The sequence below is a fragment of the Ambystoma mexicanum genome, chromosome 6q (assembly GCF_040938575.1).
Source record: "Ambystoma mexicanum isolate Mex_15411 chromosome 6q, UKY_AmexF1_1, whole genome shotgun sequence".
NCBI lineage: Eukaryota > Metazoa > Chordata > Amphibia > Caudata > Ambystomatidae > Ambystoma > Ambystoma mexicanum.
In genome coordinates, this window is record NC_090937.1 from 1,233,772,054 (window position 1) to 1,233,797,656 (window position 25,603).

A 25,603-nucleotide genomic window follows, 5' to 3' on the forward strand; every position below is an offset into this window, starting at 1 on the left:
GCATCCACTGTTGGCATAGAGCGATGGGTGGGGATAACCCAGGGATGGACCCCTTCACTCCAGTGTTTGGTAATCCAGCCCTCTCATCAGGGATCACTGGAAAGTGTTTCCTATCCTGGATTAAGAGGGGTCTTGTGTACTTCCTCTGCTATATCAAAACAGATTACCATTATCGTTCATCAAATGCGAATCTGAATTTACCTTAGGTGAGTAGGAATGCTTTAGATATACACAGATTCAGTACTGGGCATCTCACCCCACGGTTAGAGATCGTGCAAGCCATAAACCGACAAGGTCTGGAACTCACCATGGTCAAAGTAATTGACAGGAGCAGAATGTTTACTCTTTATAAATTGTTAGATAGCGACCCATTGCTGTGCAAACCCTATTACATTTCTCTTTCGGAGATGGACTTGGCTAGTCCTATAGCCATGGGGAAGAAATGTGGGCAAGGAATCATGCCACCTTTAGATGTGTTACAAATATGCAATTTGGGTACAATCTATGCCCCAGATGGTATTGACCCCCCTGACATTGCATAAGATGAAGCCGAGCCTGCACCCTTCCTGTTGACATGGGTGTGGTCTTCACAGGAGTTATTTTCACACGTGGTGGTCCTGCCCTGTAATCCATGTATTATGCAAATCTGTGCAATCCCTTATCAAATTGATTGAAGCCGTTGACTTGCCCTTGCATCCGTCGGTAGTCCTATTGGGAAAATCTGTAGAGAACGTCTACCCTAAATCAGGAAATACTGCCCAACTTGTTACCCAACTTTAATTGGCTGCAAGGATCACGGTTGCTAAAGGATGGAGGAATGCATACTGGTGGATAAACGTATGGGGCATTTTGGTTGTCTAAAAGGTTAGGGCCTGTGTGAATGGTCAACTGCATAAATACCGAAATGCCTGGCTTCCGTTTATCGAATATCATCAAAATGTCCCATCTATGACCTTATTCACTCTGGAGTTATTTCTTGTTGTGACACTTGGACGGGTGGGGGATGGGATCATTGGACTCACATTGTTTACGTCTTGGCGGATAGTTGGGTTTTACAGAGGGGATAGTGATTGCATGTCCGTCTACTTCATTGGCATGCCGCTATTAATGCTTAATACTTCCACTTATACCTTCCACTTATACGGCATGCCTGTTAAAATAACAGTTTAGAAAAAAATAAAAATGCCTACCCATAGCCATAGCCACTTAGGGTACACATTGATCCATCTTTGGGATGCCGCCAGATTGTCCAGCAACTCCAGTGCAATGTCTTTTCCTAATAAAGCCCAAGAACAAGTATTTCCTGGTGAAGATCCATGCTGGATACTGCAGTCCATACAGCTCAACTCTGAAATGTCACCACCCCTTTCTTGGTAAGTATTAAAGAACCCTAGTGGTCAACATGTCTCAACTCTCTTGGTAGGACATTTGTCATTGCTTGCGTTTGGTGATTTTTATTTACATGATGAATATTTTCATGAAAATGAAGAAACAGACTTCTAAGAATGCCTCAGCATTTTATTAGTACAATCCCAATAATAATTATGTTTTGTTTTTACTTTATTGGAGTTTTGTTATAAGATACATCGCCTGCAAACGGCTTCAAAGCACGAGCACTGCAGGTAATGTGGAGAGGGACACGTGGGAGCAACACAATCAACGATGGCCCACACACAGTTGGCCTTCAAGAATTTCTTTGAATACAACACATAAAAGGGAGACTTGTACGAGAAGCTGTTGTTTTTTCAGAGATGGGGCATTGCTTCCATTTCAGGAGCAGCAGGCAATGGAAAAGGAAACACCCTTCCGTTCATCCCAAATTGGCAATCTTTCCCAGTATCCCCAGCCTGGGGTTTCTTTACAGGCCCTGCAGGGGCTAACTTTTTTGAATAGATATGCAGAGGGCATTCCAGAGAGAGGCTAATTGAGACATGGCTCTGTCTTTGTGACTTGTAGATCAATTTGGCTACCCTGTTGTGTGCTAGTTGTTGTTTCTTGATAAGTTATTTCGGGGCTACAGCAAGCAGACTGTTGTGGTACTCTAGATGTGTTAGGATAACGGCGTTTATCAGTTATAACTGAAGAGACCTCGACATCATTTTCTTAATAACACTCGTCATTGAACTCCCACCGTGTTATATCACCGTGTTATATCGTTTGCTTGTAATACATTATTTTTTATATATTCTAAAGTATTCAGAAAGGGAAAACATTGAGTAGTTCCATGGTTCTTGGACTCCTGCTGCATGAAAATTATGGCTTAGTTCATGTCCCACATTTGAGTATATTGTTTTGGCTGATGAATCTTTACAGACTTCATGTACGCCATTGTTACTGTCAATGAATATGGGCTGTAAAACGTGTCATTTGTTTCACTGACTTTCACTTAATCATTCAATAACACATTTCAATAGTAACTAGTGTTAATGTCTAACTGTAATAGGGCATTGTTTTAATTTCTGCTTTTAGTGAGAAAATTGACCAGTTCTCTCTTTGGGAAATATTCTGCACATTTTCTTGTAAATGTAGCAGACACTGCTCTTGCTGCCTTAGGGTGTCTGTCAGACATTCATTGAAATCATGTAGTTTCTACACTCTCCTTTCAAGCTACACAGCTTCAATTCATTCAATTTTAATAACGTTAATTTCGCATGAAATTGTTTTACTTCACCTCCAAAATCCTCTTTCTATTTAATGACTGTCCACATTTCACTACCGAACCATAAATCTGTTGTCCTTAATTCACTCGCTGAATCATACAAGAATGTTATCATTTATAATCATGCCCGTCCAAAGCAGTTGTTTTTTTTTCCCGGAATGTGGGGCTCTTTTTATTGTTCCGTGGAGCGTAAAGCTTCTAAATCCTGGGGTAAAACGTGTTGCACTAAGCATACCTCCATTATTTAAGCTGAGCTGGGGGCGAGGGGGTACACTTTTGTTTGCAGGAAGAAGGGGGGCACGAATGGGATGACTGTTTCCACAGTGTACTATCCCACCACCTTCAAAAAAAGAAATAGTTTTCCACCAACAAAAAAATTCCATACTGTCAAAACATAAATGCATTCCTAAGGAATTGCACCAGATTCCCAGAAGGTTGTGGCACAAAGGAGGGAGGGAGGGAGAGAGGGAGAGAGGGAGAGAGGGAGAGAGGGAGAGAGAGAGAATTATTAGCTGCAATAAAGTTTGTAATTGCTAACTGATGTGACTTTTTGTTTATTCCAAATCTGAAGTTTAATAGGAATTCAGGGGGGAATGGAGGAATTACCTCTGGAGTTAATTCCATTGGAGATCATTCCTCTATTGTTTTGAAGTATTATTGCTGTGTTTTCACAGAAATACCTGTAAACTAAGTTGCTGTTAAAATGATTCACAATACCACAGATTCAACTAGATGATGAGTGCAGTAAAGTGGTGTTACTCCACATTTGTGGAGTCCATAAGAAATCCCAAGACGGAGCAGATCACAGAGCCGAAACTACCAGCTTCTCCACATGTATTTTATTTTGATGTTGTTGGAATGGGGTTCTACCCCCATGGATTCCTGCCTGCTTTTTACACCTGGCAAAAGCAGATATAATGCATAGGGAGTCACTGCAATCATGGCTGTCATGCATGTAGATGGTAGATGCCAATACTGCATAGTTGCCATTCGGAGAGGTAAAGCGAAAGGAACGTGGGGAACGGCTGACATTCGTGTTACCTCTTTCCTCCGTGGCCAGGGGGAGACTAAAATCTGCCAAACTAGAGCACAGTTGTGTTGTTTTTCTAACCCGGATTTGTTTTTAAGGACACATATAGCTTTAAAATGTGTGATTGTTTTTTTCATTGACCATCGGCTGTAGTATTTCCATTCTTTTGTCTCACATTTTGAATTGTAATAGCCACCAGCCTGTTCTACTTCGAATTAATGGCCGCCATTAGATATCTTTGAGTTAAACTGCTGCAAGCTTCCTGATCTACTGGAAGAAATAAATAAGTTGATACAGGATGACATGCAGACTAATGCCATTGTAAGGCAGAATTATGAGCAGTACCCTTTGGGAACACCACACACAATTAAAACTACAAGTGACAGTACAAATTCACCTTTGGTACACGCCTGCCCTACACAGTAAAGTGTAAAGCAGCCAGACTTAGCTCAAGAGTAAGTGAGCAGTATCAAATAGTTACACAACGGACAGCAATTACTATGATTCAAGCAAACACTGACTCAAGGTTTTCAAGTAAAAGAATATACATTCATTTCACTCTTCAGTTGTATAATATTAAACTATTATAAGCAATTTAAAAATCACACTCTTAATACACCACACCACTTCCCTTGAATCCCAGACAAGTTCAGCTCACAAAATGAAGTGGGAGCAAAATGACACTCCAGCAATTTAAAAGGGAGGGAAAGACAAAGTTAATAAGAATTGAACTACACCAACAGGTAAGTACTCGGGGCAATAGAGCAAGAGGAACTACAATGATAGAATCAGGTAGAAAAGGCTTAAGGCCAAAGTCAATAGGCCAAAAGTATTTTGCTCAAGATCACACTGTTCAGGGTAGTTCACAGTAAAGATCGTGCCACGGATTTGACGAGGTTTGGTGGTAGAAAACTTAGTTCAAAGAGAAGAGAAGGACAAGCCCTCGGATTGGAGAAAGATTTCACACACTTTCCCAGCGGTTGAACGAAACGAGCAACCGGGTTTGCACAGTACCTTAAAACGGAGAGGGAGCTGTAGCTGAGGCAGACGTTCCTGGTAGTTCCAGCAGGCTCACGGTTCCTCAAGCGACTGTCGGACTGACGTGCAGCAGATAGACTGGAGGGTCCTGCACTGCCCAGGGAAGAAACCAGCAGCAGAGCAAAGCAATGAATAAAAGGTGTGCTCCTTAAAACCCAAGCAGGGTCCGACCTTCCTGGCTATCCGGCCCACTCTAGCTCTGTACAGCAAATTCGACCAGAGGAGGGGTCCTGGCTTGCAATTTGGGTGAACTGGTTGGTCCCACCAGCTCAAGGGAAGAAGTTTTCTGGAGGATCTTCTCTGTCGTCGGATTCTGAAGATTCAGACCTGCAACAGGGCCTCACCGGGTGGATCAGTCGGCGAAGGGGTCCTCTTCCATCAGCCCCTCGTTGGTTCTTTCGTTCCATTGGCGACTCTGCCTTTCCAGTCCCGGAGACCTGCTTTTATGCAGTTTCCCCCATTCATTCAGCCTGGCTGTCAATCACACAGCAGGGTGGCTGTCCTGGCAAGGACAGTCACCCAGCCAATCAAACAGGAGTGTGACTTGGGTTACCGATGGAACCTATGGCAGGGGTCCTAAGACCCCTCCCTCACATCCTGCCTACCCAGACTTTCAGGCACCTTAAGGAGGGCTTCTGTGCAAAAACCAGCGAAAATACAGCAAAGGAATCAACACTGGTTTGGCGCGCAGAGAAGAACACGAGAAAGGCTTTAAGAAATGGCGAATACACCCAGCTGGAGCCAAAATAAGATGTATTTGGTCAAGCTGGTTTATGTTCGAGGCTAATATGATAGCCTAAAACAATACCATGGTTATATAAATAACTGCGGTAGAAAAGTTAGGATAGTTACCACTGCCACCAGCCAAGTCTTGATGTAAAGGGAGCGAAACAGTGCTCCAAGCGGAACAGACAAAAAGGGATAGGAATTAACTCTTTCCAATACTCCAAGTAAGATGGGGAGTACTAGGCCTGTAGTTTAAAGAGACTACATAAAGTTAATGGCAACTTTACACGTTTCTGGGAGACAGTAGGCAGTCCCAGAAAAATGGAGTCAGGGGGGAAGTCTAAAAGACAACCCTGTGTCACTGCACTGAAGTTGCTGTGTAACACACACACACACAAATGGTGCTGATGGAGTAGGTGAGGCTCCAGAGCCCAAGATCACACAAATGGTAAAACACACACAGCAAAACAAATGTAAGAGTGGGAAAAAAGACTCACACTCTTACCAGGTGAAAAAAAAAATCCTAGAATTCCATCAAAGCTTCTGTGGGACTCTTTAGGTAAGGGAAATTAGCCATTTATGAGGATTCTCCCTACCAATTCTAATTTCCCATTCTTTCTCTAGCAAACCACATCTGCTCCATAGAGTATTCTGAAAGAAGCATTTAAAGTACCATAATGGACCATTTTAAGTACCACCAGTAGAATTCAATGAACGTCATGCCTCGATAAAAACCTCATTTATTTTCTTCTATGCCTCTCGTGAAATCACATCAACAATTACACTCACAATATTATATAATTTATAAAATTCTCAGAGGGTGTTGCAATTGGTATCAATGTGTGACAGAGTGCCATCTGGTATCATTGTGAAAGCTATAGGATTTTTATTTTATTAACATAACATGATGTGGGTAATTCTGTTTCGAAATACAGTCTGCTAATCAGGCCCCACTTTCATAATGCTCCATGCCAAAATCATAGTGCACCCATGTGCCTTTTTTGCAACAATCTCCTCCTCTTCAGTGGCAGAGGGCAGGTAAAACGGTCACATATGAATCCCTGACAGTTGCAGTTTGGCATCACTGATCTAAAATATGATAGTCTGCCATAAACAGCATTTTGCATTTCTGCTCTAAAACATAATACTTGTCTGCCTTAATCATTCCGGTGGCTAGGCAATCACTAACAATAAACCATGCCTAGTGGTAGTACAGTGAGAGATGAAAGCACACAATTAACTGAACCACATACATTTCATACACACTCTACAATCCTAGGCCCAGCTTTGTCAGGGCAATTTGCATTCATGGCTTGTCCGGCTGTCTCCACTTATGAGCCAATAGCCAGAATGCTGCCTGTAAGGATTCCCAGAGAGTAAGTGTAACACCTCTCCTTGAGGTTTTCAACCTCTCAGTAGGAGATCTCCTCGGGGAGTTGTTGCTTCAATGGCAGCACTGAAAAAACAAAACCAGCCTCATAATAGGGCGCTGAGTACCAATGGTCCTTTGAAGTCAGCATGCACATGAAATGGGTAGAATTAGAGCCTTCAGTGAGGTAAGGAAGGTCTGAGAAGCAGGTCTCACCACCTTAGTTTTAAGTCAGGGCTTTCTACCATCCTGTACGGCCCATTCCCTGCAGGACAAGTTACTCTCGGATTGATGTCAAAAGGCAATAGCAATTCTGACTTTATAAGGAAGGGGTCTCCTAGCGCTTCATTGTTTCATCTTTGGACTTCAGGAAGAACAAAATAAACATAGTTTTAGACCTCTGTTGGGCGTGCTATCCTTCCAGACTCCTCTGCAATTAAAATGAAGATGCAAGGCATCAATGGCAACACAATCCCTGCTCCCCAACAATCCCCAGAACGCATAAGCTATAAACTGATGTGGATCAACGTCTGACACTCTGCCCGATATACTGGAACCAGTCTAAAATGATGCAGATACTGCTTTCAAGGTAAATTATATATTGAAGTAGTCTAAGAGCCCAACAGCTCAACAGTGCAATCCCTCCAACTGATTTGCTCCTATGCATTTTCTCCCTGTAATCCATATTCCACATTCCATGCTTATCTCTGCATGGAATATGATGTGTGGAGCATGAAATACTACACATCTTCCTTTCTCACATTCTAGGGCTTTGAAAAGAATCAACTAAGTTAGTTGATAACAATATTCATCATGGTGTTGGGGAAAACCTTGACATTTACATTGAAGATTAATGACCATTTCTCTTGAGACCCTTCTCCATCTTCTGTCTAACTCAAATAATCTCTCAGATATGAAGGTCTACCAGACACTTGTTTGACAAGTGGAATAACTCCCTCCTCTATCTCTCTCTTCCCTCCCAGAATTATGACATTTCCTTTCCCCGTCAATATTTTGTCCTGTGGAGCCCATGCTAATATGTTTACCATTGGCACACTTGAATACTCTGTTAACATTCAACACTCTGCCATCTGAATCTCTAACTGTTCCATGAAACTTCTCTAGAATTTCCAAGGGTTCAGACCTATGAACACTTCTTCCTGCTCCTGTGTGGAAGTCCTATTCTTACCCAGTCACCTTCCTTAACACAGCACTTCTTTACTGCCTTTCTAATGTCAAAGCACATGTTATTACTTGTCTATTTGTAATCTATTGATAATATTCTCCTTAATCATATTAAACTCAATGGGCCTCATTACGAGTAGGGCGGTAAGGGATACCGGCACTGATAAGGAGACCGGTTCTGGTAATCCCTTACCGCCCTACTACGAGTTCCCTTAGAGGGTCACTCCTTTAACACCTGGTCTGACCAGGTGTTATGGACGGGACCCGTTAAGGGACTTTAGAGCTAATAACGGTACCGCAATTTGCAGTACCGTTATTAGCGCCTTCCCCATTCCCATTGAGCCCTGTGGGAGCTCAAATGGGAATGGGGGATGGCTTTTTCAATGGGGACTCACCGGTCCCGCAAAGGTCAGACTACACCGGTAAGTCCCCTTTGAACCATACCGGTGCCGGACCTGTTATTGGAGGCAGTCATGGCGCAAATTGTGCCATGACTACCTCCAATCTCGGAATGAGGCCCAATGTCTTCCAGGCAGGCTCTGCCCCCATGCTCTGCCCAACTACGGAGGACAAACCCTGGGATTGGGTATTTAATATTGGGTGTTCACCCCCTCAAGACTTCAAAGGGCGAAACTCCCATAGTGGCATGGGGTTTGAACCTATGTGCCACTACTGTGTCCTTCACTGCTCTCCTCCAATCTCCATTCTCTGAAATGGCCACCCTGATACCATTTCTGGTGACTCTATTGAATCTCTCAGCAATCTTGTTCCTCTTGATTGATTGATATTTTATTTCTATCGCGCTCAAACACAAGTGTTTCAGAACGCGACCAGGCAGGGAAAGGGAACATTGGAGAACAAAAACAACGATCTTACTAGGCCCATGACATTGAGAACGTGCAAGTGCAGGGTAGAGGGAGAAGTGCATGGAAGGGGGAACAAAAGGAGAGTGCGGAGCGAGATGATAAATTGAACTGGTTGTATGCTCTATCCCATTCTCCTTAAGAAATGTCTCAATTTCTTCGGATACAAGTAGGACTCCATTATCTGTAATACTGGTCGTGGAATAACCCTCTCTCCTGCACATTTCTTCCAATATTACAATAATATCTTTGGAACAAACATTCAGTACTCATGCAATTTCCACCCATCTGGATAGCATATCTATCAACACAATACAGAATCATAAAATACTTTGACTACTCATGGGTCCCACCATATCTAGACCTACATGTTCCCAAGGTACAGACGTAATAGACATTACTGTCATGGGTTCAACTCTTGTCATACAACCCTTTGCATAATCTTCACAACTGTAACAATCTCTGATCAATCTCTCTACCTGATAATCCATTCCGGGCCACCAGTAATCGTGCCTTAAAAGTTGTTTGGTTTTTGTCATTCCTTGAGGATCCTCATGTTCTATCACAAGAATTGTCCTGCTCACATTTATAGGTGGAAAGATGTTGTCCCCTCTCAAAATCATGCCTTTGTTTATTAGCAACTCATCAAAGATATGGCTAACTGCATCAGGCATGGTCTCTTTCCTAAATTCATTGCTTTTGATGCCCCATTGCAGACATTCCTTGACATTCTTCATTACCTCATCTGCCAACATTGCTTCTTCCCACTCTCTCACTGCCACAATTGCTTTGTTAACACTTAAAATGTGATCCTCTTCATTCTCATCATCATTATCCCCTACAACACAGTTGGTCAACCGTGATAAACAATCAGCTGTTTTATTCCTTACTCCAGGTACATATTCTATTTCCCATTTGTACTCTTGCATACTTGCAACCCACTTGCATATTTGTGAAGACACCTTGTCTAAACCCTTTGTCATCAAAATTTCTCTCAACGGTTTGTGATCTTACCCGACTACGAATCTCACACCCCAAAGAAAGGGACGGAACTTATCAATTGCCCACATAACTGCTAGAAGCTCTTTCTCTATCATGGAATAATTGTGTTCTACCTCCTTTAAAACGCTGGATGCAAAAGCAATGGGAAACTCTTTCCATTCATCTACCTGAGACAACACTGCCCCCAGACCATGATTGCTCACATCAATTGTGAGTACACTTGTCTTATTGGGATCAAAACCTTTCAAAGTAGCTGTGTTATTTAAGGCTACTTTCATTTCCTTACTCCTTTCTTCACAAGTTCCCTCATATGAAAAGTTGTATCAGCTAATGCAGGAATAAACTTGGCATAGTACTCAGCCATTCCTAGAAAGGAAATACATTTTTCCTTGTTATTTGGGCTGGGAAAAATGTAATATGCTGCTCACTAGATCTTTCTTCGGCCTAATACCTTGTTCAGATATTTCATACCCTAAGTATTGTATGTTCGACCTATTAAACATACATATTTCCTTGCTAAACATTGGACCAGCTTCCTTGAAGGTCTCTAGTACTCTCAAAAGCCTAAAAATGTGTTCTTCCTGTGTTCTGCAATATACTAAACACATCTTGAAAACACATTACCCCTTTCATGTGGTGAAACAATCGGTACATTATGCGTTGAAATACGGCTGCTGCCGAAACAAGACTGAAAGGCATGCGTTTGCATTGGAACAGTCCTTCAGCAGTGATAAAAGCAGTTACATTCCTAGAAAGAGGATGTAATACAATTTGATGGTATGCAGACTTTAAATCTAAAGTGCTCATCACCCTTGCACCATTAATTGTGTCTAGCATTTCTGTTATGTTTAGCAAGGGATGCCAGTCTGGTATAACACATTGGTTCACACATCTCAAATCAATACACAATCTGAGTTTTCCATTGGGTTTGTGAACAATGACTAACAGTGAGACACACTCAGAAGACTCAACCCTCTTTATTACACCTTGTGCCTCCATTTCCTCCATTGGTTTCACTTTTTGTACAACTGGAACAGCATTGGTTTTAATGCCTGAAGTTTTTTTAATTGCCCAATTCTTCTCAAAACACTGAATGTTGGAGTTCTGGTGATCTATCACAATCTATAGCATAAACGGCCTCCTCAGCATTGGGATCGAGTTTAATTTTGAGTCTTTTTTGATGTGACCAGCTCAGTAGTGGATATGCTCCTTTGCTAGAAATATACATTTTTTCTTTAGCTGATCTGTCCTTAAGTCGCATGGTAGACCAAAACCAACCTTCTAAGTCAATGTGTTTGCCACCATAAGCTACAGGTTTAACATCTACTTTATTTAGCACAATATCGTTCCCCATTGTTGCTTCAAAAGTGGATCTAGGTATCGAGGCATTCTTCGCTCCAGAGTCCATTACCATGTCCATGTTTATGCTGCAGATTTCAATTGTTGACATGGGCTTCTCAACGTTGGTGTCTTCATCTTCCACATTGTTTATTTCACAGTCATTGGCACAGGTACATTTTTCTTGTTCTTCACACAACTCATTGACACAGTCGATATTATCCATCTTTGTCTTACAACAATTGGTGAAGTGACCTTTTTTGTTGAACCTCTTACACAATGCACTGATACTTGGACATTTGTCACTACTAGCCAGGTGATATAGGCTGTCGCAACTAAAACATCTTCCTCTTTTGTTGTCATTCTTCGTCTCTTTAAATCTTGCTCCTCCTTTTTTTGTCACGTTTCCCCTTCTAGCACTTTCTGAAGTTCTACTCTTGTACTGCTATAACTTCTGCTACTTGTAAAATGTCTTTTATTTCAGTTTCAGTCATTTTTTTCAACTCCTTTACACACTTGTTGGTATGTTCAATTTCTTTAACTACCTTGAGCACTTTATCAATAGTTGGATTGCTCTTTGTCCATAATGCTTCTCTCACCTTTCTTCGCTGCACTCTATAAACTGGTCACGTAATTTTTCATTGAGTGTGCTGCCAAATTCGCACGAGGCAGCTAAACCTCTTAGAACTGTAAGGTATTGCTCTACTGTCTCCCTAATCCCTTGCTTTCTTTTCCCAAAGTAGTATCTCTCAAGGATTATGCTCACAGATTTGTCATAGTGCTTGTCCAACATTTTAATGCATTTGTCATATTCTGTGAGGTTTTATGACTCTTCATCGGAGAGGGGAGGCATGTTTTCAAATTGTTCCTGACCATAATTAGCTAGACAGTGCATGAGTATGTATTTTTTCCATTCACTTGCAAAGTTCAACCCATGAGCTGCAAACACATAGTTATCGAAGCGTATTTTCCAACATTTCCAGGGTACGTTGGGTTCACCTCGTGTATCTAGGAAATAGTTTTGGGGGAGGTATTCCTTGCATGGTGAACGTTTGCAACTGTCTTGATTTGTTATCCTTCTATGTGAGGATGTTCATGTAGTGCTTGTTCACTTGTTTGTTGCCATCCTGTCTGGTGTTTCCAGTACCGTCGGGTATTGCATATGGGGTTGCTGTTGTTGGCTCCTTCTGATGTGGCTGTCTTAGGTGTCTTGTCAGTTGTTAAATCTTGTTTCTTAATTCTGTGGTTTCAATGTCGGTGCTTCCTATGCTCTCCTTATTACTTTGTGTACACCCGCCACCATGCGTGTGCTTCCCAATTGTGTTAACTTTTTGCTTACACTCTCCTAGTTAGTTAGTGTACACCATATATATATATATATATATATATATATATATATATATATATATATATATATATATATATATATATATATATATATATATATATATATATGCATTCTTAATTTCCACTTACATGGCCTTGTTGAAGTAGTAGAAAGCATGCTTTAGCTTCCCCTTTCTCTTTGTTGTGAAAAAAAATATTTAAAAAATAGACACGTATTTGAGTCCTTTAATCCTCCTTGTTGATAATTATTTCCAGTGATCCTCTGATGGCTTTTAAATGTTAGTTGTTGTTAATGATACTCAGCATTGACAACGTATCACAATTTCCCTTTACTGCCTTTAATTGTTTAAATTTTCCGGCGACGGTACCCTAGGGAACCAAAATGGCACCACGTACAAGGATGCTGCAAGGTCCTTTACTCTGAGGAAAAGAGGTGTGGTAAGCTTGCGCAACACTGAACAGTAATGCACACGCTTTATACAGATATGCATAGCACTTTTGTTTAGGGAAAAAGAAAGTGATGATGCATGGCTATGTCTGGAAAGAAGTAGCGCTATGTCTGGGGAGCAGGGTGCAGGCATTTTTCTGGAAAGGTTTTGCTTGTCATGTTTTCGCTTGTGGCACACTCGCTTTAATGGGCTGTTCAATGCTTCCTCTGTCTTTACTCCTGGATGATTGACTCCCCTCTTGACTTTGAAGGTGTAGATTCCTTCTTTCCGTCTTTATCTGCGTGGCACTGCAGAGCTTCCTTACACTTTTTTGGCGAAAGTAGGGTTCAGGATGAACGGCTACTCGGTGGGCTGTCGTTCATAAAACCTTGTCGCCACTGAAATGATGCAGGATACGGCTTTCAAGGTAAATTATTCCATACTCCACATTCCACATTCCACGCTTACCTCAGCATGGAATGTGATGTGTGGAGCATAAAATACTGCACAGGCTCCTTATTGGGGAAAATGAACCAATTCTCCTAGAGCCCTCCTGAGTAGCACTTACAGGTTCCAGGAGCCCAGAATCAGCTGCAATCCTGTTGCACTACTTCAAGCTATCTTCAAGCTGCTCTCACAGTGTTCAATCCCATACACGCCACCACCGGATCTACACAGCTGCATGTGACACTCTTAGCTACACAGATGAACTCTTGATCATTGCCTTAGACCATCATAAACAACTCAAAACACAGGTTCAACCTTCGAGAGAGCAACCAATTTGAGCACATATTTCACATGCAGGAAGTCATTAACCTTGCCATTGTTAATGCTGACTCATCACACTTGAACCATTGGATGAATGGGCCTCATAAGTATGGCGGTACAGTAACAACGGCTTCAGTAGAGCTACCGGCACCATTGCTACCGTACCGCCATACTACGAGTTGTACTCACGGGTCTCGGTCTGCCCCTAGGTTGACCTGGCAAGCAGTGCGGCACCCGCAAGCAAAACTTGTGGATAAAACCGACACCATTATGAATGGTGCCGGTGCATCCGAGCTCCCCATTCCCATTCAGCCCTATGGGGACAAATGGGGATGGGGAGTCAATTATTGCCGGCACCCGTGAATGGACAATTACCGGGTCTGCCGAACTCCGCATGACCGGTGATTGCCCATTCGCAGGTCCCAGTAAAATCACGGGTTTGGCGGCAGCCGCTTTGTTACAGGCACGCCTACTGCAAAACCCATAATGAGGCCCATTGTTTCACCATCTCAAATGCCGACTTAACCCATTGATAGCGTGCATCATTGAACCTTCTTGATGCCGACCACCTGTGGGATCACATTAAATCAATCTATCTCAACATATGCTAGACTGCAGCTAAAGCATCAAGAAGCCTGACTCAATGCTCTGAAAGCCTGCACAGTGCAAGAACAAAGTACAATTATGTGTATTATAAGCCCCTTTTCCATCTTGTCCTTCAATTATCTCCTTTTGAACTGAACTGTGACAGAACACCCCTGTTCAACTACCCAGATTGCTTTCCGCTCATGACCAGATGGTAGCTGCCTTCACCATCAGCCTCAGGACAACGAGGAGCTGGGACTCAACCCCAGCAGCATGGTATACAGGTATTTATTTGGATGCTGAAAAGCAAATGGGTGTATAGGAGCACACCTAAAGTTTATTCATTTAAAAAAAAAACAAAATTAATAGACCAGACTAGCTGGTTTCTAGATATTCAAGGTGCAAGGGAAGAAATAAGGCCTTGGCATAAAAGTCCCGTTATATACATAGAACAAGAAAAAGGATCCAACAGTAGGAGCCCTCCCGTCCCTCGCACACTATCAACAATCCACCAAAAATGGTGTTAAGTTAAGTCTCAGTAGAAATAAACACATAAAGAGTAAGAGATTCAATAAATGTTGTTTCATATACACATGTCAAGAGAAAAGAATTTCAGAAGACGTGAATTACATAAGATACACGAAAAAATGTTAATCACATCATGTAATCATAGGCAAATATATTCTTCTTGAGACCAAGATACCAAATACTGTGACTTTACGCGTTTTGAGGGAAGGCCCTCTTCTTCAGAAGCCTTACTTGGACTGTTGGTGATGTAACGCTCACCTGGCTCTCACGGAGGCGCTGACCTGCTCTGGATTGCTGTGACCTCTTCAAGCGTGATGCGCAGGATTCGAAACACCGACTGAACTGGACCCCCAAATCTGGCTTGTCTGGCCCATAGAAAAATCTTTCTGTAGGTGGAGAAAGGGGATTAACTGTCTGCAGAGTATTGCGATTGCTTCCCACCTCCCCTTTGCTCTTCTCTGACCACCTCCGAAATCCCCAATCAAGGCTCACCTTAATGTTTGAATGGATGAGCTCTCCATCCTGCTTCTGGTGCAGGGGCGCGTATTTGACCAGTTACTTCACTGGTTTCGGAAGGCGAAATGCCGTAAGTATGCAGTTTAAAAAGTTCCAGAGTAGAGTCTTCTCTTTGTTTGCTTTTCTTAACCTGCGATCTGTCCTTATTTTCAGGTGCAGAGTGGAGTGATGCTTCGAGGGATATTGCCGGAGATAAACTCAGGTGAGTTTGTGATAAAATGATCCCTTTAAATGTCTTTGAATCCCTCTAGTAATGTCTTTCTTTTTTCCCCTTAGGGGCCAGGGTGCGGTGCCAGGCCAAGAAGTGGCGCCGACCCGAAATGAGGAGTGGTTCCATCAAACATGGCCAGGTAAGTCTTGTGACGGAAAATCAGGCTTTCCTCATTTGTTCCTCCTGCTCACCTTTTGTCTCTTCTTCTCCCCTGCAGGTGCAGAGATGTGGCGGAATGCCCAGAAGGTCGCGGTGGATAGTGAAGAGCCCATGAGGCAGGTGAGTGATGCGCGGCGCTGCTACAAGTAGTGCAATGCTTTTAAAGAATGTCTATCTTCAGGATCGCTGGCGTGATGATTCCGGAGACAGGTAAGAAATTAGATTAAGTTCTTGGTTTTCACCTTTTTTCTTCCCTTCCTTCCTTTCAGGTATCTCAAGATCGAGGCGGGCGTGGCTGGAGGCAAGATGCAGGAGCAGGCACGGTGAGCGTTCAGCTGCTAGATGCAGAGCAACGCGAAGCACGTGTGGCAGTCCGGGCGTGGTTTAAATAGCCTTGGAAGAAGTTCCAGGTAAGTATTCTTCCACGGTCCCCACCGGAGTAAAATAGTTGCTTTGAGAAAATAGTCCCTCCTAAGCCTCATTTGGCTTGAGACTTCATGCAGCATGGTCTGCGTCAGGTAAGTGCACCAAACACCCTCTTTTATGAGCCTGGCGCCTATGGCGCCAGGACTGATGTCCAACATGAGCCTGGGGCCAAAGGTGCCAGGACAAAGTCCAAAGAGCCCCTACTAGGGGCCGCTGGGCTTTTACCCGAGGGCATGATGCCTGCTCCCGGGGATGCTGGGCCTGTCCTGGTGCTCCGGGGGTAGGCATCATGACAGCACCCCCCCCCATGGCCCCTCCCAAGGTCCTTCCCTCTGGAGGTTTCAGTATGTTTGGGAAATCCTGATGGAACTTTTTTACCAGCCAAGGTGCATGTACGTGGTCGCTGGGTTCCCAAGACCTTTCCTGAGGTCCGTACCCTTTCCAATCAATTAGATAGAAAAGTTTTGATTTTGAAATTTTAGAATCCAAAATGTTCTTCACCTCGAATTCAGGCTCCCCATCTATCTGAATTGGTTCTGGTGGCTTTATTAATCTGGTTCCTGGTTGCACTGGTTTCAAAAGTGACACATGAAAAACGTGATGAATCCGCATGTTAGCTGGCAGATCGAGCTTGACTGCCACTGGATTAATGATAGCTTTGATCGAATAAGGGCCCAAATACCTTGGATTAAAAGTTCGAGGCCCGTTGAGTAATAAATGTTTGGTAGCCAACCATACTTGGTCACCTATTTGGTATGAAGGCGCCTCCTTCCGATGCAGATCTGCATTTTTCTTGTATTTTTCTTTCGCTTGTTGCAAATGGGCAGTTGCATTCTTGAATGCTTGAGTTATAGTGGAATGCAAATGGTCTACTGCGGGCATTTCAAGGCTCAGAGGAGAGTCCAGGTCTGAAGTACGAGGGTGATGTCCATATAGGGTGTAAAAGGGGCTTTGTCCAGTTCCAGAGTGCACCGAGTTATTGTATGCATATTCGGCCACCCATAACAAATCTTTCCAATTACCCTCCGATTGGTGCTACATACACCGTAGGTATTGTTCAAGGGTCTGGTTCGTTCTCTCCGTCTGACCATCGGTCTGTGGGTGATGGCTGGTTGAGAGTCTTACGTCGATTTGTGCCAGTTGACAACACCTTTTCCAAAAATGTGAAATAAACTGGCTTCCCCGGTCGGAGACTAATATGGACGGGAATCCATGCAAGCGGATGATATTTTCGAGGAATTCCTTAGCAAGGACAGAAGCTGAAGGTAATCCTTTCAATGGAATAAAATAAGCCATTTTGGAAAATAGATCCACCACAACCAGAATAGTATTGTATCCATTACAAGGGGGCAGGTCCGTGATAAAATCTAGTGACAAGGTGTGCCAAGGCGTTGGTGGAATGTCTAAAGGCTGAAGAAGACCGGCAGGTTTTGTCTTTTGGCCTTTGTTTTGGGTGCAAACTCCACAGGACATCACGAAAGATTTAATATCATTTCGCCAGGAAGGCCACCAGAATTGTCGTTTAATTTTTTCCTCAGTTTTGGCAATGCCAGGATGTCCTTCCATCAGGGTATCATGATGACGGGAAATAACCAGTTCTTGTAATTCCTTTTCTGGCAGAAATAAGCGTCCTTGGAAGTAAGGTATGCCATCGTTGACCGAAAAGTAAGACCCCCTTTGGATCCAATCCTGCAAGGCGGTAGAGTCCAGGAGTTGTTTTACTCGTGCTTGAATGTCTTCAAAGGTTTGTAAGGAGGTTAATCCCAAAATTCTTTGTTCGGGAATGATCGGCACAGGTTCTGAATTAGTGTCTATTTCTCCCATTCCTATTCTAGATAGTGCGTCTGCTTTGCCATTCTTACAGCCGGGACGGTAAGTGATTACGAAATCAAACTCAGCAAAGAACAAAGCCCATCGGAGCTGACGTGATGATTGAGCCTTGGCAGTCTTTAAATATTGTAAATTTCGGTGATCAGTGATCACGGTGATGGTGTCCCTGGCGCCAAGAAGATAATGCCGCCAAGCCTTAAAGGCGGACTTAATGGCTAATAATTCCTTATCGGTAATTGCATAATTTACCTCAGGGGGTGAGAACTTTCTGGACCAAAATGCTACAGGATGCAGTTGGTTGGTTTCAGGGTCTCTCTGAGACAGGACAGCTCCCATGGCTAAACTGGACGCATCAGTTTCGACTATGTATGGGAGATCGGGACGAGGGTGCTTCAAAATAGGTGCAGACGTGAATTTAGCTTTCAATTCCTGAAAGGCCTGTTCGGCTTCCTTGGTCCATTCGAAACGTTTATTTTTCCGCAAAAGTGCAGTGATGGGTTGTACTGCACATGAAAATTCCGGAATAAATCTACAATAAAAATTGGCAAAACCAAGCATGCTTTGGACCCCTTTTACCGAGCTAGGAGATGGCCATTTGAGGATGGCCTCCACTTTCCGTGAGTCCATTCGGATCCCATTAGGTGTCAGGATGAACCCAAGAAACTCCACCTCGGTGGTATGGAAAACACACTTTTCCAGCTTAGCAAACAGTTGGCGCAATTTCTCAAGGACGGCCCGGACATGCTTTCTGTGATCAGATTCCTAAGAGGAGTACACAAGAATGTCATCGATATATACGACAACACAAACATCGATAAGTTCCCGAAGGACATCGTTCATGAAGAATTGGAAGGCAGCAGGCGCGTTGCACAACCCAAAAGGCATCACCTGGTATTCGAATAAACCATATTTTGTACGGAAGGCCGTTTTCTATTCGTCGCCTTCTTTTTCTCGCACCAGATGATAAGCCCCCCGGAGACCTAACTTGGTGTATACGCAAGCGTCCTTCACCTGGTCAAGGAGTTCAGGGATCAAAGGCAGAGGGTAACGGTTTTTAACCGTTATCTGGTTCAATGCGCGGTAGTCGATACAAGTTCTAAGGTCGCCTTCTTTTTTGGGCACGAAGAACAAAGCCGAGGATGCCGGGGACTTTGATGGGCAAATGAAACCATTGGCTAGGTAATGATCTAAATATTGTCTCAAATGGGGGTTCTCAGGTTCAGTAAGGGCATAAATCCTGCTACAAGGTGGTTGTGCACCGGGCACCAGATCGATTTGGCAATCGTACGATCCCTGGGGGGGGGGGGTAATGTGTTGGCCTGTTCCTTTTGGAAGACGTCCTGAAAGTCTTGGTATTCCGGAGGTAGTTGCATGGAGACAGAGGTTACAGATGCTAGACTAATCTTCAGATTTTCTGGGTAGCAGGTTTGTGCACAATCCGGGAAGGTTATTCTCTTTGCTCGCCAATCAACTCTAGGATTATGTGTCTCTAACCAAGGAATTCCAAGAATAACCTGAAACTGTGGGGCCTTGATTACGTCAAACACAACTGCCTCCCGATGGCCGTCCGGACCAATAAGAGTCCCCTCAGTAGTGGAATGTGTTACCGGTCCTGAGGCAATTTCAGTTCCATCGACTGTGGTGATGACATCTTTGCTGGTTTTTGGACGCAGAGGGAGGTTAATCCTAGAGACCAATTCACGATCCACATAGTTTCCTATAGCCCCACTATCGATGTATGCCTTTATTGCATGCAACCGCTTAGGCTGTTCCGGATCTACGAGAACCATTGGCACAATGAAATGCGAGGTCTGAGAGTTAGTTTTCAAGCTCGGCAAGCAGACCCCTACGCTTGTCGGGGGAGTCGTTTCCCGAAACAGAGTCTTCATGGTTTTTATCAGCGGCTCCTACCACCTTCTTGGGCGGTTTTGCCGGGCAATCTCGTAGAAAGTGTCCAGAGTTCCCACAATAAAGACATAAATTTAACTGCCACCTCCTTTCACGTTCCTTTTGGGTTAAAGGTCCTCTAACCCCTCCAATTTGCATAGGCTCGGAGACATCGGCACCCTTGGGAGTGACGTGGGTCTTGACCAACACCCGGGTGTCAAACTTGGACCGATCCGCTTTTTCGGTTTTGGAGCCTGTGATCCAATTGGACCACTAAGTCTATATATTCTGTGCATTCTTGGGGCGGATTTATGACTTGGGCCAAGACATCTTTAAGTTCTCCGCGTAGACCCTGATAAAATAATGTGATTCTTTTATCCTCTGGCCACCCAGTTTCCACGATTAGTCTGTTAAAGGTTGCTATGTAGGAGAGGAGGTCTTGATTACCCTGTCGCAGGGATAGAAGTTCATCATCCAGAGCTTGTCCCTGAGAATGTCGAGCAAATAATCTCTCCATGCTTGCTTGAAATCCCGGAGGATTGGGTCATCTTGAGTAACAAGTGGTACTGACCAATCGGCAGCACAGCCGCTAAGGTATGACAACACAAAAGGTACCTTGGTCTGGTCATTAGGGAAGGCCCCAGGTCTGCATAAGAAATGCAAACGACATTGATTCATGAATACGGCGAACCATTTGGGGTCCCCAGCAAAGCGTTCAGGTGGGGCCAGCGGCATATTTCCAGGTAAATTGATTTGCACAGGGTTACTTGAAGCCACAGGAACAGAATTCCCCCCAGAACCAGGTAGAGGGGTTTGCCCAGCTTGACCTTGCAATACCTGCCTAGCCAGGTCATCAGTTTGTTCCTTAGATACGATTAGTTCCCTCCCGAGGGCATTAGTCTCTTGACGAGCGGCATGTACTTCAGCCCGTAATTCCCCCAGTAATTGGGCCAACATATCAGTCCCAGAAGTTTCCATAGCGCCTGGGTGGGAATTTGTAGGAAGGCTTCGCGTTCTGTAACGCTCACCTGGCTCCCACGGAGGCGCTGACATGGTCTGGATTGCTGTGACCTCTTCAAACGCGATGCGCAGGATTCGAAACACCGAAAAACATTTTGGACCCCCAAATCTGGCTTGTCTGGCCCATAGAAAAATCTTTCTGTAGGTGGAGAAAGAGGATTAACTGACTGCAGAGTATTGTGATTGCTTCCCACCTCCCCTTTGCTCTTCTCTGACCACCTCTGAAATCCCCAATCAAGGCTCACCTTAATGTTTGGATGGATGAGCTCTCCATCCTGCTTCTGGTGCAGGGGCGCGTATTTGACCAGTTACTTCACTGGTTTCGGAAGGCGAAATGCCGTAAGTATGCAGTTTAAAAAGTTCCAGAGTAGAGTCTTCTCTTTGTTTGCTTTTCTTAACCTGCGATCTGTCCTTATTTTCAGGTGCAGAGTGGAGTGATGCTTCGAGGGATATTGCCGGAGATCAACTCAGGTGAGTTTGTGATAAAATGATCCCTTTAAATGTCTTTGAATCACTCTAGTAATGTCTTTCTTTTTTCCCCTTAGGGGCCGGGGTGGGGTACCAGGCCAAGAAGTGGCGCCGACCCGAAATGAGGAGTGATTCCATCAAATATGGCCAGGTAAGTCTTGTGACGGAAAATCAGGCTTTCCTCATTTGTTCCTCCTGCTCATCTTTTGTCTCTTCTTCTCCCCTGCAGGTGCAGAGATGTGGCGGAATGCCCAGAAGGTCGTGGTGAATAGTGAAGAGCCCACGAGGCAGGCGAGTGATGCGCGGCGCTGCTACAAGTAGCGCAATGCTTTTAAAGAATGTCTATCTTCAGGATCGCTGGCGTGATGATTCCGGAGACAGGTAAGAAATTAGATTAAGTTCTTGGTTTTCACCTTTTCTCTTCCCTTCCTTCCTTTCAGGTACCCCAAGATCGAGGCGGGCGTGGATGGAGGCAAGATGCAGGAGCAGGTACGGTGAGCATTCAGCTGCTAGATGCAGAGCAACGCGAAGCATGTGTGGCAGTCCGTGCGTGGTTTAAATAGCCTTGGAAGAAGTTCCAGGTAAGTATTCTTCCACGGTCCCCACCGGAGTAAAATAGTTCCTTTGAGAAAATAGTCCCTCCTAAGCCTCATTTGGCTTGAGACTTCATGCAGCATGGTCTGCGTCAGGTAAGTGCACCAAACACCCTCTTTTATGAGCCTGGCGCCTAGGGCGCCAGGACTGATGTCCAACATGAGCCTGGGGCCAAAGGCGCCAGGACAAAGTCCAAAGAGCCCCTATTAGGGGCCGCTGGGCTTTTACCCGAGGGCATGATGCCTGCTCCCGGGGATGCTGGGCCTGTCCTGGTGCTCCGGGGGTAGGCATCATGACAGGTGATTAGTGGTTCATGTTGAGAGGGTACATTATCAGCAAGAGGGAATTAATTTAAAAAACAAACATGTCAAGAGAGCCAGAGAATGTGGCTAAACAAAAAATAAATTGTTGCCATTTTTTAGAATCTTTTGCAGTCCTACAATTTTGGTTTCTCATATTTAAATCCATACGAGGTCTCAATAGTTATCCATCAATATTGATTTATACAACATATGAGTCAATAGCAGTATTTGATTATTCAGGGTAAACACAAATCAAATAATTCAGAGAGGTATGTCATATATGTTTATATTAGTCCAAAGTTGTCTTTGTCCATTGGTGTTGTAAATGACTACGCCAAGCGTCATTGTGATACGAAAACACAAATTGGTCAGAACACATAATTAGTTGTCCGGAATTAACAGATGACTGAACAGGTCTTGTATTAGACAAAATAATAATGTAGTAGGACATAAACTCACCTAGTTATGTATAGCTATAATGTATTGTAGAGGGGTCAAAATAGCAGGCAGCAAAGAAAGCCGCAAGTCATTCAAAACTGATCCCATGCATCGGGACCTATTAAAAGAAAATATATATAATTCGGGGGTCTATAAACCAGGGAATACATTTCTGTGTCCAGTTATCAGCATAGTATTGTGTTGTAAGAGCAACCGGGTGAAAAATATTTGACAAAGTATATATGCCCAAAATGTACAACAGTGCTTCATAATCCATATTCCCATAAGAGATTAATGCAAGAATCAAAAGAAAGTATGGGTAACACAATTCCAATATAATCGTGTGGAAAGTGAAATTTACAATTCAGTGAAATACGTGCAACACAGTGACTATATGTCATACCTTGAACAAGAATCCAAGGAGTGCACCAGTCTGGAAAGAGCATGTCATGAGTACCATGCGGAGTACAATAGTATAAAAACGTCTGAATATGAATATCAGGAAGACTGCATCTGGCGAGTACCGCGCTGGGGCTATGTGAGAATAGGTGGAGAAATCAAGAACACTGTCTCACTCAACGTGGAGATAATTCATCTGGAGCCTATATCTAAGTCCTTGAGGTCCAGAGTGGAAATGCAAAATTATGCTTACATGCAAAGTGGATTCAGTGTCCGTAGTAGTGCACTCCCGTGTTCATGATTCGAGAAAGTGGAACTTGGAAAATGACCCGGTCTGGCCGTGTATACTGATCCAGATAGTTACAACTAGAGTCATATAGCATCCGTGTTTAAAAGTTCAAGATGTATAAATCTGTCAACAAAAGGGCAATAAATGCTGTTAAGGCAGGTAATAATATAGTGCCTCAAGATGGCTAATCTGTATTATTTTTAGCGGTTTTACCTGCAAGTTGAAGCAGTAAAGAAAGAAGAGACGAGAGGTACACCGATGTGAAGTGAGCAGAACGAGCCCAGAGCCAGGAGCTCTACAGTTACATGTACACGGACATGCGTGCCGGGGAGTATAATGGAAATTGAGGAAGGACTTAGAATCCATTTGAGGTTTGAGTCGGACATCTTGGAGTGTAGTACTCCACTGTCAAAGGTTATGGAATACTATTGTAATGGAAGCGGTATTTGTATTTGGTGACAAAATGATAGAATTATATCAGTTAAATGTAGGTGAATGAATATGTAGAACGGGGGAGGATAAATCGAATGTAGAAAGAATCTACAACTCTAGAATTTGGAAAAATGCGAATGAAGTTGTTTCAACTTTGCGGTATAATCTGTCTATAAGTACCCATGGAAAGAGAACACGTTGGACAATTATTGAGAATTCAGAGACAAAAATATTCCTTAGTTCATAGGTTGATCTTGGCTCTGCAAAAGTTAGAAATACATGTAGGTGAGTCATATCACAAAATTATCACAGGTTAACCATTGAAAGAGTGCAGCTCTTGGTACAGCATATTGGGTAACTCAATAATTGGATGTTGTCGTTCACATAGAGATAAGCATATTTGTATGCTTTAATTTTAATTGGATGCTGCCCAAAAAACGAATTGCATGCACTGTATCTACTTAATATCAGCAAGATTTGACCCACTTCTTCAAGTAGCCAATCAGGCTACTGGCAGTCGGAAGCCAACCTTTGACAAAGGCCCTGATCAAGGTTCCCTGTCTGGCCCTGTCCGGACATGGACAAGCGCTGGAGGGCTCATGCACTGCATCAGATCATAAAGCTGACCACCTCGACCTACACTACTATACACCTTGCACGTGATTGATGGCCTTACTTCATCATCTTACTTCTCAGTTCACCTGGTAATCTGCTGCTCTACCTGTCTTCTCTTCTGCCATTTCACATACTCTGCACATTCTTGGTGTCTGCCATCCAAGTTCTTACTAACTACTGATCTTCGTCACCACCACGCTACCTGCATTGCACCGTGCTGTGCCCCCACGTTAAAAAAAAATGTGTACTTTATCTTTTTTTTTCATTTTCTCGCCCATCTGTATTTCATGATCCAGTGCCGCATTGTGCTTTTCACCCGCTCTGCTAAACGTTCTTAGCTCTACCCAGTGCCTGCATTGTGCTTTTCACCATCCTGCTATACCATTCTAGCAGTGCCCAGTGCCTGCATTGTACTTTCACCAGCGCTGCTATGCATTCTTAGCTCTACCCAGTGCCTGCATTGTGCTTTTCACTTGCTTCTCACCTGTTCTGCTAAATATTCTTAGCTGCGCCTAGGGCCTGCAGTGTGCTTCTCACTGTTCTGCTATACCATTTTAGCTGTGCCCAGTGCCTAAAATGTACCTTTACCCGCTCTGCTAAATGTTCTTGGCTGTGTCCAGTGCCTGCATTGTACTTACACCCGCTCTGCTAAACGTTCCTAGCTGTACCCAGTGCCTGCATTGTGCTTCTCACCTGTTCTGCTATACCATCCTAGCTGTACCCAGTGCCTGCATTGTGCTTATCACCTGTTCTGCGGAACCATTTTAGCTGTGCTCAGTGCCTGCATTGTACTTACACCCGCTCTGCTAAACGTTCTTAGCTGTGCCCAGTGCCTGCATTGTACTTTCACCCACTCTGCTAAATGTTCTTAGCTGTGCCGAGTGCCTGCATTGTGCTCCTCGCCGTTCTGCTATACCATCTTAGGTGTGCCCAGTGCTGCATTGAGCTTTCATCTGCTCTGCTAAACATTCTTAGCTGTACCCAGTGCCTGCATTGTGCTTCTCACCTGTTCTGATAAGCATTCTTAGCTGTGCCCACTGCTTGCATTGTGCTTCTCACCGTTCTGCTATACCATTTTAGCTGTGCTCAGTGCCTACATTGTACTTTCACCCGCTCTGCTAAACGTTCTTAGCTCAACCCAGTGCCTGCAT

General features: G+C 43.7%; 1 protein-coding gene across 1 annotated transcript in view; it reads right to left on the reverse strand.

Moving 5' to 3' along the window:
• The window catches only part of LOC138516591 (uncharacterized), a 210,463-nt gene extending 186,770 nt beyond the window's left edge, over positions 1-23,693 (reverse strand). The window contains exons 1-2 of the mRNA XM_069631843.1: positions 23,619-23,693; positions 23,370-23,528 (exon numbers count right to left, since the gene is read on the reverse strand). The gene's annotated coding sequence lies outside the window, so the exon portion shown is untranslated. The remainder of the gene's footprint in view (positions 1-23,369; positions 23,529-23,618) is intronic.
• Positions 23,694-25,603: the final 1,910 nt, after the last annotated feature.